General features: G+C 37.2%; 1 long non-coding RNA gene across 1 annotated transcript in view; it reads right to left on the reverse strand.

Annotated features, from left to right (window-relative positions):
- Nucleotides 1-10,624: 10,624 nt before the first annotated feature.
- The window catches only part of LOC143435100 (uncharacterized), a 143,323-nt gene continuing 137,139 nt past the window's right edge, over nt 10,625-16,808 (reverse strand). The window contains exon 4 of the long non-coding RNA XR_013105100.1: nt 10,625-15,071. This is a non-coding gene — a long non-coding RNA (uncharacterized LOC143435100). The remainder of the gene's footprint in view (nt 15,072-16,808) is intronic.

The raw sequence follows: 16,808 nt of genomic DNA on the forward strand, positions 1-16,808 counted from the left end.
ACTATTTTGTTTTTCTATATCAGCCTGCACAGTTTTCATGTGCTCTCACTGGTTTTAATGATTTGATGACTTTACTAACTACTTTACTAACTACTTTACTATTACTAAGTGAATAGTTTTAATGATTTGCAGGCTTGTACTAATCTTTATGTGCCTATTACCAGCAAATACCAGTTAGTTCATTCTTCCACTTGGGTCATTCTATTTAATCTTTTGTGTGTTTTGTTGAGTTTTCTAAGCCTTCCAGTACAATATTAATAACCATGAAAGCAAGCAGCCATATCCTGGAACTCCATGCCAGAGGATGCCTGAGAAGTGATGTCAGGATGGGTGACACCACCACAGGCCTAATGTTTACCTGAAAGATATTGCATCTTTTTCTTCATTTGCTTAAAATTATTTTGGTCACAAATGCATATGGTGTTTTTTACTAACGGCTCTTTGGTAACAGTGAAGCTGACTATAAGACTATTTCTATTAATGCTTTAAAGTGGCAAATCAGAATTTAAGATACTTCAACACTGTTACATTGTCAAGACAACCTACCATACTACCACTCTAAGATTACTTCATATAGAAGTGTAACCATTTCCCATACATAACACACACACAGACACAAAACATTGCTCTACTATGTGAGGAAGAGTCATGTAAAATTAGATTTTTTTGTTTTTCTACCTTGGAGAAAAGTAATTAAAGAGACTGATTATAGAGAGCCGCGGTGAGCGGTGACAACGTTTGCCATTACTAGATGGCGCTGGCATCCGGTGCTCCTGCAAGTAATAAGTGGACTGCGCATGTGCAAGTGGTGAAAGCGCGCCATGTCACTGCCCAACCCGGGGCGTAATACGAGGTAATGAGCAAGCAGCCAATTAGAAGTGAACACGCCGCTCTAGGGTGCATATAAGCAGCGCCTGTTCAGGGCTCAGGGATCGCAATAAAGCTTGCTGCAGAAGGATCCTGGTGTGTCCCCATGCGTTCTTGCTGGCAAGACGATTGCGCGGGTCACAACTGATCTCTCTTCTTTAAAGTTTTTGCAGTGAAAATTATCCTTAAAAACGATCTGTGCAAGCTCAAACCAGGCAGTGTCTTGGCATGAAGGGGGAAGGTGGGCATGATGTTCCACCCTTAACTGAGGAGCTTTGGTGGTTGGTAGCTATTTAGAAAGGAAGAATTAATCTGTTTTCTTTAAGGGTATAGTTCTTGGCAGGTGGACTAATAGAGGGTCAAACACCTAAGAGTGTATAGATAGCACTAATTGAAATTGCTGAGATGACTTTATTTAAAAGAACAAAAGGAAGGATGAAAGGAAGGAAGGAAGGAAGGAAGGAAGGAAGGAAGGAAGGAAGGAAGGAAGGAAGGAAGAAAATATAAAAGTGGATGGGTATGGGAAGAGAAGTAGATTTGGAAGAGTTGAGAGATGAGGTGTCCAAGACACAGTACAGAAAAATTTCAGTCTAATGGCGAAAACAAAAGGAACTCAATAGAATTTTTGGAAGGGTTTGGCTTGGTTTGGTTTGGATTGGGTTTTGGTTTTTGAGGTTTGTTGTTGTTGTTGTTGTTGTTCGTTTGTTTTCTCTTCTTTGTCTCATAATGAGTTTTCCCTTTTACCTTGCAGGTCTTTTGCATATATATCATGCTTTCCTGTTTTGTGTCTTTATAGGATTTCTGTGTCTATAAACACATGTGTCTGTGTCTTTATGTGTATCTTGTGTCTTAGGCTCTTTTTTCTTCTGTTTGTTTTGTTCTGTTGCAATTTATTTTATCTTACTTATCTTATTTTATTATTATTTTTTAGCTGTCTGCTTGTTTTCTAATGGAGAAAGAAAGGGTGTTGCTTTGCATGGGAGGGGAAGAAGAGAGAATCTAGGAGGAATTGGGGAAGTATAATAAGGTAGTATATAAAAAAAGTCTACTTTCCATTAAAAAAATAGAAAAAAATCTCAATCTAAGCTTATTTATGGTTAGAAGTAAAGGTGATTTGTAATAATAATGATGAATGTAATAATTATTAAACTTTTGAAATTCTCTGTTAATGTTAAGAAAAATTTTAAATACCTTTTTTTCTATAAGTTTGTCTTCTTAATATGATTTCAATTGTGTAGTAACTTGTTGGTATTGCTTGACTTAATATTTTTTAATATTTCTATAATTCCATCTAATTTTGTTTCTCCCATGTTAGTTATTTGAATATCTTCATTTGTGATCAGATTGCAAGACATTTTTGTAGTTTATAGTCATTTCATCACCTTTAACAAGTTTTAACTGACATGGACTTTTAAGGTGACCTAAAATGCATATGATGTACTTACACTGATAAGTTTAAATCTACATATAGACCCTGCAAAAGTCACCAAATCAAGATAACAAACATATATGTTACCTTCAAACATTACTAAAAAATGAATCAAGGTAACAGATAGTTGCAAATACCTTTGTAGTTTTTTCCTACACATCTTCTCTCATATTTCTACATCAATATAGCTGCCAATCTGTTTATGTCCTTCACTAGAAGTTAATATGAATTTTATAAGTTTCATATATACAAGCTGACTCATTGGTAAATAACGTGATTACTCACTAATGCAAAAATATAGAGAATGGTTACTGTGTGCTAGTGAATATGTCAATAGGTCATTCTTTTGATTGCCTAATGTTTTGTCATATCAATATACAATAATTTGTTCATGCATGTATTTGTTAATGACTACTTTGGCTCTTGCTCACTTTAGTTATTACAAAGAATGTCATGGGCATTTCTGTACAGGTCTTGGCAAAGATTTCTGCTTCCCTTTATCTTGAGGAAATACCTTGGTGTGGAATGTGTAGATCACCCAAGTTGTCTTTCAGTTTTTCAGAGACTGACAAAGTGGTTGCTGCTTTTGTGTTCCCTGTGTGCCATATGAAAGTATCACTTCTTCCGTGTGGCCCTTAATGGACAATGTGGTCATTCGTTGGATTTTGTGCAATTTTTATAAGTATGTTTCATCCCTCATTGTGGTATTTCCTTAATAAGCAGTGATGCTGAACATTGCTTTATGTACATATTTGTCCTTTGTACAGTTTTCTTGGTAAAAAATGTGTTTTAACTTCTGTGGGTTGTTTAACTGGCTTGTTTTTTTGTTTTTTTTTTACCACTTTTGTGCTTTGACACTTTATAAATACTCTACCTATATTATTATAAATATCTGAAAATAGCTTTTCCAGCTGTTCTGGATCATTTGTTTAAACAGACTAACTTGTTTAAATTACTTGTGTTGTTTTCTACCACATCATTTTGCCACAAAACTACAGCTTATTACATGGTGCTGTATTCAGTTCAGGTGACTTATTTGGCATCCATTATGGGAGTGAGTGGTCTGATATTATACTAAGTGTGTAAGAAGAAAATTCTAGGCATCCAACAATTCTGTGAATCTGTTATTCATCGTTGTTTCTTAGACCATTATGCCCTTGTATTTATGTGGATTTTAAAATCGCCATATCGATGTCTATCTTACCCTATTTATTCTTCCCTACTCCAAGGGAAAAAACTTAAATATTAATTCATAAATCACTTGAGTAGAACTGATATCACAGCAATATCAGTTGTTCTGGTCCAGAAACATGAACTAGTTCTACAATTATGTCATGTCACAGTTTTCTCTGTATGTCTTAAGTTTTTAAAGCTATTGTAAACAGACTTTAGTTTCTATTTCTGATTGTTATTAATACACAAAAATACATTTTTTAACTGTCCTATAAGTCTCAATCCTACTAAAGTCACTTAGTTCTGGAAGGTGTGTGTATGTGTGTGTGTTTCACCAGACTACCTACTTACAACAATCAAGTTTTGTAAGAACGAACAGACCTTAAATTCTTCCTTTTGATCAACTGCCCTTTATTTCTTTCTTTTGTTACATTGTACTACATTGGCCACAAATACAGTGTTCAATCAAAGTGAAGATATGTTATTTAAAAGCAAGCAGCTAGATTTGGTGGCTCACATTTACAACTGAGTTTTCAACCTATTGACACAGGAAGATCACAGCAAGTATAGGGCCAACCTGGTCTACATGAGTTTAGTACCCTAGCTTACAGACCCTGAGATGATTAGTATTAACTGACAACTTGTCAGAATCTAGCATCATCTGGCAGATGGTCCTCTAAAAAGTCTGTAACTGATATGGAAAGACTCATCCTAGCTGTATGCATTTTCATTCCCTGGGCAGGAGATCCTGGGCTACATAAAACAGAGAAAGGAAGAGGAACACTAGAAGGCATCTGTTCACCTCCTTTTTCTTATGTCTGCAAATATAACGGTGATGCCTTCTCTTCCCTGATGAATGGTAACTTTGAACTGTGAGCCAAAATAAATTCTCTCCTCCTTAAATAGCTTTGTCCGAGTATTTTATCACAACAGGGAAATAAATTAAAATCGTCCCTATATTTAACAAATAAATATAATATCAAAGAACAAACAAAATAAATATCAAAATAAGCATGTTTGTGATATTTTCAGTTGTAATTAATTTTTTAAGAGTTTGATCATATTCACCCCCTCTGGCAACCTTTCCTGGAAGCACCCTACTTCCTTATCTACCCAACTTTGTGTCCTTTCTTCCCCATCAAGGCCAATTTGGGATGCTCAAATAATCTTGGATGTGTCACCTTCCACTGGAATGTGTTCAACCTACCAAGGGCTACACTCAGAGAAAACTGACTCTTCCTCTTCCAGCAGCTAACTATTGCCAATAGCTCTACAGCTAGGAGAGAGATTGCACGCTTAATTCCCATCTCCATCCTGGGATTGGTCTGGCTTGGGCTTGTACAGGCTGTATGTGTGCTGTTGCAACCACTGTCAGTTCATATGAGCAAGCTACCCTGCTATGCCCAGAAAACATCATTTCCTTGTAGTCATTTATCATTTCTGGCTCTTACAGTCTTTACTCCATCTCTTCTGCAATGATCCCTATGCTTTGGGATCCTTTGGAGCTAAGCATTCAGAAGTTTTTTGTTCTCTGCATCTTGGCTAGTTGGGAGTTAATCACTGTCTACTGCAAATGGAAACTTCTCAGTTGGCGCAGTTTTTATAGTAACAGAATCTTCAAAAGTAAAGAGAGGAATTATTTAAGAATGTAAGTTCAAAGTCCTCTAAGTTTTAAATTATTTTTATCTACTAACTGTTTTGATTAGGATTCAAATATAGATCCTGTGTTCAATAAGAATTACACAGAACACTAGAGCTGATTTTCATCTCATTTATGTTTTATTTGGTATACTTTCTAAGGAAGATTTTTATAAAAGCTTTAACATGTCAGTCTTTTAAGTCATCAAAAATCCAAATGGTTTATTCTTCTTAAAAGACTTTACAGGCAGACATCAGTATTAAGTAACCACCTCTGGAAAACTTCCATCTTCTGTGTCCTAGAGCTAGCTACACATGTAAATAGCCACAGGAGCAGAGAAAGATACACTTCCAAGGGAGAAAGCAAGCCAGAGCAAGGAGGAAAGCTTAACAGCTCAAGTGACAAACGATGGCGACTTTGATGTCAAACAGCACACAGGCTTTGGGGTTATTTGCAAACTGTGTAGTTTTTTGTTTGTTTGTTTGTTTTGTTTTTTTTGCACATGCTCAATCTGTCAAAAATAATACTAGATACAGTTTCACATATCACATATCTCATTATCATCTTGATTCAAGGTGTGTGTTTTAGGGATGTAATACCATAGTTACCTTAAGACACTCTGGAGTGCCTCTGTAGCAGCACCAGCATGTCCAGCTAGTTCCAGATTGCCTTAGCCTGGGCCTGCTCTACTTTTCTCTCTATCAGCAGGCTTTTCTCCTATGCTAATTTATCAGTCTTTGTGTAAGGCCTTATGAACTTTCTATGCTACTTTCCTGCCTCGATTTTATCTGACTGTCAAATACCACTAAGACAAATGGCAGAGTTCAGGGAGAGAAGACACTGGACCTCAGTAACATCCAAATCCTGTGTCCTTTGCATTAGAACATTGGCATGAACTTTAATGAGAAATGCTATTTCTAAAGTAACCTTGCTTTGACATTTTTAAAAGGTACACACATACACACACGCACACACACACACACACACACACTGGCTTTTCTTGAGGATACAAGTGAAAAAATATCATAAAACCTATGCAAAATTGGAATTCATAATAATACTGGCTTTGTGGTGTCTTGAAATACTTTTATTAGGGGAACATTCAGAAAGTGATCCAATAGGTCCCTATGGTTCAGTATATGGCCCACAGAGGTTCCCAAAACCTATCTGAAAAGGGATTCAATGGTACTGACTCTGACTGAGCACAGCAAGATGGAGATATGCCTGAAGAGGAATTCCTATGACTTCTCAAACCAGGGCCCATGACATGAAGCATGCCTAGCCCAAAGGATCACTGTACCCAGAAAAGGTGGCAACTATCCAGGGACTGTCCCAAGAGAACTCAGATGCTGTGAGCCAGAATCATCAAGTTACAGATATTGTGATGAAGCTGAGGCCTGAGTAAAAACAACCTGTCCTGAGTTTCCTGGTTGATTATCACTGAGCCAGAACAAGAGCTTTTCAGGACTAGCCAGTTACTCTCCCACAAAACTATATCCTTGCCTATAATTCTCTTGATGTCTGCCACCCTCTGCCTTGTCAAAAGTTGAAGTAAAGAGACAATATGGCTTGACCTTCCTCACCTGAATAGTTAGAACTCTTCTAAGATATCTATAGTACAGAGGAGTGCATCTAGAGTGCTTCTGAAAATAATAAATTCCCGAGGAAGGAGGAAAGTCAAGACCAAACAAATCCCCCAACCTCAGGAAACCCAGCATGCCATGCATTTCCTGCACACATTCTCTGGCACCACATACTTATGTGGTGACTGTGTTCTTAGAGCTGATTATGGCATCAGAACACACCTACATTTTAGGAGATCAGTCAGTGTTTGGGTTAATATTTTCTGATCTTGTCCTAGTTCTTAGGTCCAATAACCAGTTGTATCAACATGGAGACATCCCTGTGACCCATTGAATCTGAGAAGCTGGTACTTGGGGAGCATTTTTCCTCATGTCATTACTGTGTCCCATTATAGTTTCTATGTTGAAATCATCACCCTCTTGGTTACAGTATTAGGAAATGGGGTCCATGGGAGGTTTTGAGGTCACAGAGGCAGAGAGTGACAGGTCACACACAGGAAAGGGCCTTTAAAAGATGCCCTGAAGTTATTTTGCTCATCTCACCTCATGAGAGCACCATGAGAAGATACTGTCTTGTCATATCTTATTATGTTGTCCTTACCAGACAACAATTGGATGGAGGACTTCCAAGCCTTCAGAAGTGTGACAGACAGACTTGTATTGTTTGTATTCTGCCAGGCTCAATGCTATCATGCTCATGTACATTGTACTGTGTATCAGAAGTTCATCATTCTTAAGACTGCAGTGTATTTCATCACGTGTCTGCCATTTTGTGTATACAAGTATCAAAAGATATCTGAATTTCTCCAGCCTTCTACTACTCTGAATAATGATGCCACAAAGATTGAAGCATCCTTTTGAGTCTCTGCCTTAAATATTTATATTTTATATATATGTTTTATGTATTGTTTATGTTTGATATTAATTATAATAAATATATTAATATATGTTCCACACGCCTCCCGTGTCCCCTCCGCCTGTGGAAGAGAGACAAGTGAGACAGTATTCGGGTATCACCACAGCGAGTCTTTAATCTGTATCAGCAGAAGCGAAAACCGCGGAAGGGCCAAAGACAGGAAGAGGCACAGCTTAAATACACCCTAGAGTGACGTGTTCACTTCTGATTGGCTGTTCACTCATCACCCAATATTACGCCTCGGGATTGGCCAGTGACTTTGGTGGGCTTTCTGCCTTTGCACCTGCGCAGTCCATTGTTTACTAGTGGGAAGGACACAATGTCCACGCCATCTTGGAATGGCGAATGCTGACAGGCTCACTGCGGCTCCCAACAAATATAAATATAAAACATATTGAAAATCAATATAATTAATAAATACTATTTTTAAAAATATTTAAATATATGATTATATTGTATATATTTTTACATGTCATATTAATATAGTAACTATACATATTACATTTCTTCTGGCCATGCATAGTGGTTCCATTTCTCATCTCTTCATCAGCACATGCTATCTATAATTTTTAAAATATTTTAAAACTTTTATAGATATGAGAATTCCCTGAATATATGTATGTGTACTATATGGGTGCCTGGTGCCCAAAGAAGCTGCAAGTAGGTGTCAGTTAGTAATCAGCAATGGTGAAACTCAAAGTTGTAGTCAGGCAAACTGAGACAGATTGTAACACACATATACAAAGTCATTTTGCTTTGCTCTTTCTTCTTTGGTGAAAGTTTCAAAACCCAGAAAAAGACAGACAACCTCAATCTTAGTAGCCATTTTAGACACACTGAAGTCAACCTGACACTTGCTCACGTGCAAGCAACATTAATTGCTGTGTTAATTTGCCAACTCCTTTCTCACATATCTATCTTCACTGCTGTGGGTGAGAAATTATGAGTACTTACTTTCATTTCCCGCCAAGAGAACAAAATCCAGCACTGACCTATTTCCTAAGCACCCTGGATGCTAGACTGTTTCCTAAATCATTAAGGAACTGATGGAACCACACAAATGCTCATCAAGATTCTGCTTCATAATTGCACAGTAGGAAGAAATTAGCTGATAGATTAGAAATTTTGTCCTTTTTGACTAGACTTCATAAGTTTCTATAAGGCTCAATATCCTAAGTTCCATTCTCCACAGGTCAGCCAGTCTGTGAATAATGCTGGCCAAAATTCCAAGGGGGGCAGAAGACAGGGTACAAAGAAAGAGATAGTTCACCTTCATTCTCAAGAACAATATAGCCAATTTTGAGAAGTATAAAATGAATTCAGGATGATCACTGTTAACATGGGCAAATATTCAAGTTCATTTAGGCCAGTAACATCATGAAAAGAACAAAGGTCGTAAACTATGCTATGGGATAGTACAGTCAACTACAGTGAGAATAAGATGATGTTTACACTACATAAGAAATTATAGCTATTGTAACTGGAGTTTGTCCTCAGTCAATTCTGAAATTCCATTTCTCTTGTGAAATGAAGCATTCCATCAAAGTTAATTATTTTATTACTTTGCAAGGCCAAGAACCACTTTTTTCTTCTTACAAGTAAATCACATATAAATTTAAATCCAAGTCACTTTCTAGGCCTACTTCAAAGTCTCTGAGCCTAAGGATGAAATCCTAGACTTCCAAGTGATGCAATTTGAAGTCTCTAGACATTTTCTGAGATATGTTGTTTACTTAAAGTGTGAATCTCAAAGCATGTAAATCTGAGTTCAATATGACAAATAGATTTGAATACCATTAATTTATAAATCAATATTAACAGAACAAAAGTGAAGATATGAAATCTGACATACAAGTTCTGAAATTAACAGTCTGTTAGACAAGTACCTGGTGCATTCTTGGTTCATTTATAATATTGATGAGTATTTATTTAATGGGTATTTCTACCTTTTAATCACTCTATGTACTGGATGCTTGGATTTAAATATCTTCTTGGGGAATATTCATTCCAACAAGTTCTTAAAACAGAAAATACTGATTATCTTAAGAAGTTCCAAAGAAAGCAAGGTAAGAACATAGTGTTCTCAATTAGAGCTTTTAAGCCATGGGCTATTTATTTTATCCGAAGCCAACTACTTTGAACAGATTTATTATGCATAGCACAGCCCAAGAATGACTTTTGCAATTAGACCTCAGTGCAGAAAAAGCTAGTGTAGTCATGATTCCCAGGCTGGAGCACACTGAGGTCCCAAGCATTTTATCCATTAGGATCAGAAGGAAGTTAGAAAATACACTATGCTAACATCTATCACTGCTACATTTTATTCTGAAACAGGCCTCCAAAAGAAATAAATGCTAAAAAATAAATGTTCCACAAGTGGAACAAATAGCACACACACATGCATACACTCACGCACACTCACATCATCTTAGAGAAGAGAGTGGAATGAGTGTACGTGCTAGAGGTTGAGGAAGACTGAAGTAAGCAGTGTCTTCTTCTAGATATGATAGAACTACTGCACTCATACACGCATGGCAATTGTGGTTGTCTGTACAATATCTGCACAAGATCAAGACAGCCAGCACTATAGTATGAAAAAGAAAAAAAAACCCATAAGTCCCTGAGGGAAAGGTGGTTGTTACTCAATGAGAAGAGGCTTGCAGTATAAAACACATTCTAATGCTGTGTAGTGAAGAAGAAAATGAGGGTGCACATTTTAGAAGCGCTGTAGCAAAAATTATCACAAGACAAGATTAGAACACAAAGCACATTTTAGACCTTGCTTTACAAGTATATATTTAAAATCCACTTACATTCATTATAGATAAACATTAATATTCTATTTACTTACATAAGTAAAAATTATAATAAATATATTAATATATTTCATATTAACCAGTGATCTATATATAATAAAACTAAAGTAATATCAACATATCATATATAAAACACTGGTATTTATTTATCATTTTTTATACTATCAGTGAAATATTTATAGTATAAAAAGAGATCCTTGAATATTTTTCTTTGAGTCCATCTAAAATCACTTTGGAATTAGACATGCAGGTTTTCCATGTGCCTTCATCATGCTGACTCCTCCAAGCAATTTGGGCTGTTGCCTGTATTCTGGGCAAAGGCATTGCAGTGAAACTACACCAAGTACCACTCCTTCTGCTAAGTGGCTAAGGAGGAATTGAATCCTGGAAAATAGAAACTGTCTATACACTGTCTATCATCAATCTAATATATACATACATACACATGCACAAACACATATACATATGTATGTATGTGTATATATATATCACTTATCTGTCATTACATCTTTCTACCATTTATGTATCTCTTATGCATATAACCTGTCTGTTAGTACTGGACACTGGAAAAGTTTCCTTGTCTTGGTAAGTTATCTTTACTACAGAAAACTCCAAATATATACAAAAGGAGAGAAAATATGAATAAACTCATGAGTCTCGTTATCTAATATCATCAATTCTCTGCTAACTCTACCTAAGCCTAGTTTATGTGCCTATTTGCTTCGTCTCCATTTTCACATACATTCATATCACTTGTTTAATTCTTAATTATGTCGGTGTCTAATGGGTAAAGAATCTTTAAAACAACATAGCCCTAAGATAATCACTTATAGTCAACAATATTAACGATAATGTTCTACATCGACTATGCAGGCAGCGGATCAAATCTCACTTATTTGTCTCAGTGTTTTTATATTACTTTTGTTTTAGGTAGCATAGAATAACCTTAGCAAGTGGAAACAGACTAATTTATCCAAGCAACCGTTCATCAATGGGGTAAGTGCCCAGTGAGGACATAAGGCAAGCCATAGCCAAACTTAAAATGTAATAGAACTTTTAAATTATTTTAACTAACACTTTTAAATTTTATTAATTTATCTTTTACATCCTGACTGAAGTTTCTTCTCTTCTTCTCCCATTTCCTCTATCACCTCCTGTCCCCTCATCCACTCCTTCTCCTTTTCTCTTCAGAAAATATTTTTATTTAACACAATATATTTAGTATATTGTTTCAAAGTAAAATCTCTATAAAAGATTTGGAATTTAGTCAGTAAGTCAACCTGTCCAATAGTATAGAACAAATGCTTTCTCTAATAAAAATGTGATGTGAAAGACCAAAGAAATGTGGACAGAGGGTGAGTCTCAAAAGATGTTAGCCTTAATGTACCCAAAACAGACTTTGTATGCTTACCGCTTATTAGAAAAGTGATTCTGTACGACGGGAGGGCAAGATAGGAAAGAGAACCATAAGGGAAAACCTGTGCAAAACTACATTGTAGAGAGTGTGCTGCAGGCTGTGGTGGTTATTATGCCAGGGCATCTGATCACCTACAGGACAAATGAAAGTAGGCACCCTATACTCATCCACATCGAGTGCTGGCAGACAGCAAAAAGCTTCTCTTACAGATGTGACAGTGTCTATGAATATCTATTCATTTTACAGGATAGGTAAGAAAAGGAAACTAAGGTCATCTTACTGGGATAGGAATAAAGCACTGATGAGCTGTAACCCCCGACACTATGCTAATCTGGCCAAAGCCTCTAGAGCAGCTCCATCTGGAGCAACATGTAAAAGCCCCGGCGTTCTGGAGCAGAATACCATAAACAATAAGTTTCTACTTTAAAGTAAACAAATGCTACATGCAAACCATTTCCATGGAGACATGGCAGTCACACGGAGGACAGGGAGGACAAGAGACCTCAGCATGCACAGGGAGACAAAGTGTGTGAGCAGTCATGTCAATTAACCTCATACGTTTACAGCTTTGGAATTGTCCTCGTGCAGTCAATGATGTCTGAAAGTCTAGCCAGAAACCATAATGTTTGAATTTTCGTGTGCTTATTCTTAGTGCATTGTTTTGTTATTCTAGAATCAATCGAATTTTCAAAAGTTGCACAATAACCAATCAGTTTCTAGAAATCATATGTACTGAATAAGCATGTTCCCACGAAATGAAGTTGAAATGATTTGTAAGATCATTTTATCAGACCTTGAAGAAACCTCAGAATGTAATATGTCAAACAAATGTCCCTAAGTGATATAAAAACCTCTTGAAAGCCTTCACTAGAAACGGACATTCAACACGGACTTACTACCAGAGAACACATGTGGAACGAAGTACTTAGAGTTAGCAGGAATCTAGACTCCTAGCCCACCCTCCATGAGAAAGTGCTGTCTTCTAAACAAGGACCAGACAAGCTACATCTAGAAAATAACTAAAGTTCAAAGATGTCAGGTCCCTTCAAATGCATTTTTACCAATATTGCCAATTCTGTAGTATAAAATGTTTGTGATCCTATTAAATGCTTCACTGCAGTGCTATAGCAGACTAGCCATCCAACTCTAAAGGTAAGACTTACCATCAAACCTCTGAGATGGCTCTGAAAGCAATTGTGTTAGGACTGGGGAAGTAGCTCCCTCAGGAAAGCTCTTCCGAGTGCCCAGGGCTCGTATCTGAATTGCAGCGCTGGCAGAAGGAAAAGGCAGACAGAGGGATCTCAGTGGCTTTCTGGCCAGCCACCTAAGTCAGTCAGCTTCAGGCTCGGTGAGAAACCCTGTTACAAAAATACAAAGTAGAGGGTGACTGAGGAAACACCCCCATGTCCACCTCTGGTCTCCATATATGCATGTCCACACTCATGTGCATGCATACATACATGCACACGAACATGCATATACCCCAGGAATATGAAAAAAAGTACTTGTTTATGAACACTACACACATTGTTGGATCTCATTCTCTTCATATGTCAAAGTCTGATTCTTCTTAACTGACTAAAATCCTACTCTTCTGAGACAAAATCGATTAATATGGAAATAGATACAGCTGCAATTTATAGTCCCACTTCTGTTCTCTACTTCACTGAAGATAATTCTCACTTGAGAAACAGCTGAGTATGTCTACAAAATAAAAAGTTAAACAGAACCCTACACATGAGTAATGAAGGAAATAACACCCCTTGAGGGAGGAGAAGAGAGCGGCATTGAATCAGAAGTTGAGGGCGAAGGAAACAGAGAGGTGGACCTGGTTTTTGGTACTCATGGCATGCAGAGACAAGGAGAGATGTCAAAGCACTGTGGGCTTTTCTTCTGTTTCTTCACATGAAATTCTGAAGAAATGTCTCTTTCTTTGATCCATAACTTAGCTGTTAACTGCTTTGTTAGTCTCTGTGATAACTATTCTTCACTGGCACATAAGGTCCAGAGATTTGTGAAGGAAGGTAGGTAGGTGGGTGGATGAGTGGGTGGGTGAATGGATAGGTAGGTAGGTAGGTAGATAGATAGATAGATAGATAGATAGATAGATACTAGGTAGGTAGATAGATAATAGGTAGGAAGATAGATAGATAGATGATAGATAGATGATGATGATGAAGATAGATAGATAGATAGATAGATAGATAGATAGATAGATAGATAGATAGATAAAAATTTTAAAATGCTACTTTCTTGGCTTAGATTTGAACCACTTTTCCTGAGTGCAAGAACTATTTGGTTAATTTTATATTAGACACTTCTTGTTTACCAGGCATAAATTGAGTACCAAGTCTATAGAAGGCTTAACTCTATGAGCACTGTGTTGGAGATGATCAGGGATCAGGCCTCATTCTGCAACTCAGTTGCTGCCAACAATGGCACAGGAATATTCTCCAGAGCACCTGAGCAGAAATGTCTAGCAATACATGCCCATTTATAATGGCATTCACAGCATTGCCAGCTATGGTCTCCAGGAGTTTAACATGCTGGCTGTTGCCAAGACACATCTCCCACCAAGACAACCTCAGATCTTTGTAGATAAAAAGTGAAAATTTCAAACCCTCATTCAGATTTGTTGCTAATACTTGGAAGTTTCTAGACGAACTGTCTGGTTCCTTTGCTTTCATCCTGACGTTTAGTCTCATGTGGCCATATGCTAAGTGTTGGTACTGTTAGGCATCTACATCCTCCTCGGCGTCCAGGGCATTTTCGTTGGACTGGAAGTGATAACACAAATGGAATGGAGTCATGGCGTTTGATGAATTTCTCCCATTCCAGTAAAAATGGTTGGAGGCTGTTCAACACCTGAAATCAGGCAGAACTTCAAGTCACACATCTCCTCATTACATTTATCACTCCAGAACCTGGATTTCCTTGACATGGAAAGCCTTTTTAAATAAATAGTTGAATCTGGGAAGATGCCCAGCACATTAATCCTTGAACCATACAAAGAGAATCATTTTGTAAATGGAAATAAGGCCTTTAATATAAACTTGGCGATCATTCAGTCACTAAGCCTGACTTTGCAGTATCCCATTTAATCCATGGAGGGGTTCTGTTCTCTTCCGCTCATCCGGCTTGAGCCATGAATAGGTTGCTTCTTGCTTTGCTCTCTGCAGATTTTCTTTGCTTATCATGACCCTGAGGCAGCCAAAAGAAACATATCAGAGCCTGGAAATGAATTATGAATCAATTAGTAGTTTTAGAATCTAAAAGGATAAGAAAACCAATAACTTCTAATAGAACATTCACTCTTTTTTGTTCTGCCTTTTTTTTTTTTTTTGGAAAAAAAAATGTTATCATATGTTTATTTGCCATAAACTGTTGTCATTGAAGCCAGATGAGCAAAGATGGTGTGGAGAAAAGGACAGGATAAAAACTGTGTCAGATGAACATGATGTGTGATAGCCAGAATGCACAGGGATGGAATGGTGAGGACCTGTAGGTATTGAAGCATCCTATTTAAAATGTGTTTCATTTCTTTCCACTAAATGAAATGTAAATATCAAGGTAGAGTGTTCTTCCTTTGCTAGAAGCCAGACCATCCAAAAGGTCAGAAGGCCCATTCAGGGATGAAGGCTAGCCTCGCTGAGACGCCTTTTGATCTGATATAAAGGACTTTTGTGTTGAGAATGTCTGTCTGTGCCAAAAGTAAAAATAGTGTTCCCAGGAGCGTATTCTCATAGCCCGAAGGAGACTGAAAGAGTTAAACAGATAGTATCCTTAGATTGGCATTAAAAAAATGGTGATGGGTTAAAAATAGATTGTTCTGAAAGGATCATGGTCATGCTTTGTGTCAAACTCAAAGAAAAAAACCTACAGTGGAAAAAAAAAAAAAAAAAGCTGTGTCTTTCTACCCATGACATTGGGAAAGAATTTTACAAAGGGTATATCTCCCTAGTCTGTGTGCAGAAAACCACAAAGTCCTGTACGGGTTCATTGGTTTAAGACATTAACTACTTTATGTAATGCTCCCAGGTGTAGACATTATGTGTAAGGATTTGTTAATATAGATTCATTAGTAAAGATGATAAAGATATGATTCTTTTTTTTTTTGCCTCAAACCCAAGGCCTAGTGCTCACTAGAAACATGCTCCTCTTCTGAGATACACCCCTAGTCCTGCGTGTTCATTAACTCACTCCTACAACTGAGTAGAATGAGTTGCTTTGGCTTGATTCAAACAGCTGAACCAGAAAAGGTGTGGCCCCACCCCAGTGTCGCAGTTTTATTTCTGTTGCTGTGATAATACATTCTGATAGAAAGCAACACAGGGGAGAAAAGGCTATAGTATCGTATATCCAGGTTATAGTCTATCATTGTGGGACAGTCCCGGCGGCAGGAGCTTGAGGAAGCCTAGCAATGCCACATCCACCATCAATAGCAAGGAGAAATAAATGCACACATGTCCACTTGCTAATCTGTGCTCAGCTCAATTTCTCCATTGTTATACAGTGCAGGACCTACCATGCCACCCACAGCAGACTTGGTCTTCCTCACATCTATTATCTTAATTAAGATAATCTTCCCATAGACATGCCCACAAGTCAACACTAGTTAGATAATAACTTCCCGAGACTCTTCCCAAATGATGCTAGATTGTGGGCGGTTGACAAATCAAACGAACTCTCCACCTCTTCCTTTAATAGTAAAATCCAGATTTCTAATAAGATTACTAGATTCAGAAAATAAAATTATAAAATGGATAAGTCAAATTTGACTCTCAGAAAAGGGGATTAATTTTCAACATAAATAAGATAGCTATTTCTATTTAAATTTCTCAGAAGTCATAACAACTTCTATGATCCCTGTGTCCCACATGCTACATACTTATGAGAAAATATAGGCCCTAAAGTCAAATTTAATTAAGCGTTCTCTATTTTATCACGTGTACTCTTAACTGCTTATGT

The sequence above is a fragment of the Arvicanthis niloticus genome, chromosome 19 (assembly GCF_011762505.2).
Source record: "Arvicanthis niloticus isolate mArvNil1 chromosome 19, mArvNil1.pat.X, whole genome shotgun sequence".
In the NCBI taxonomy this organism is placed as follows: domain Eukaryota; kingdom Metazoa; phylum Chordata; class Mammalia; order Rodentia; family Muridae; genus Arvicanthis; species Arvicanthis niloticus.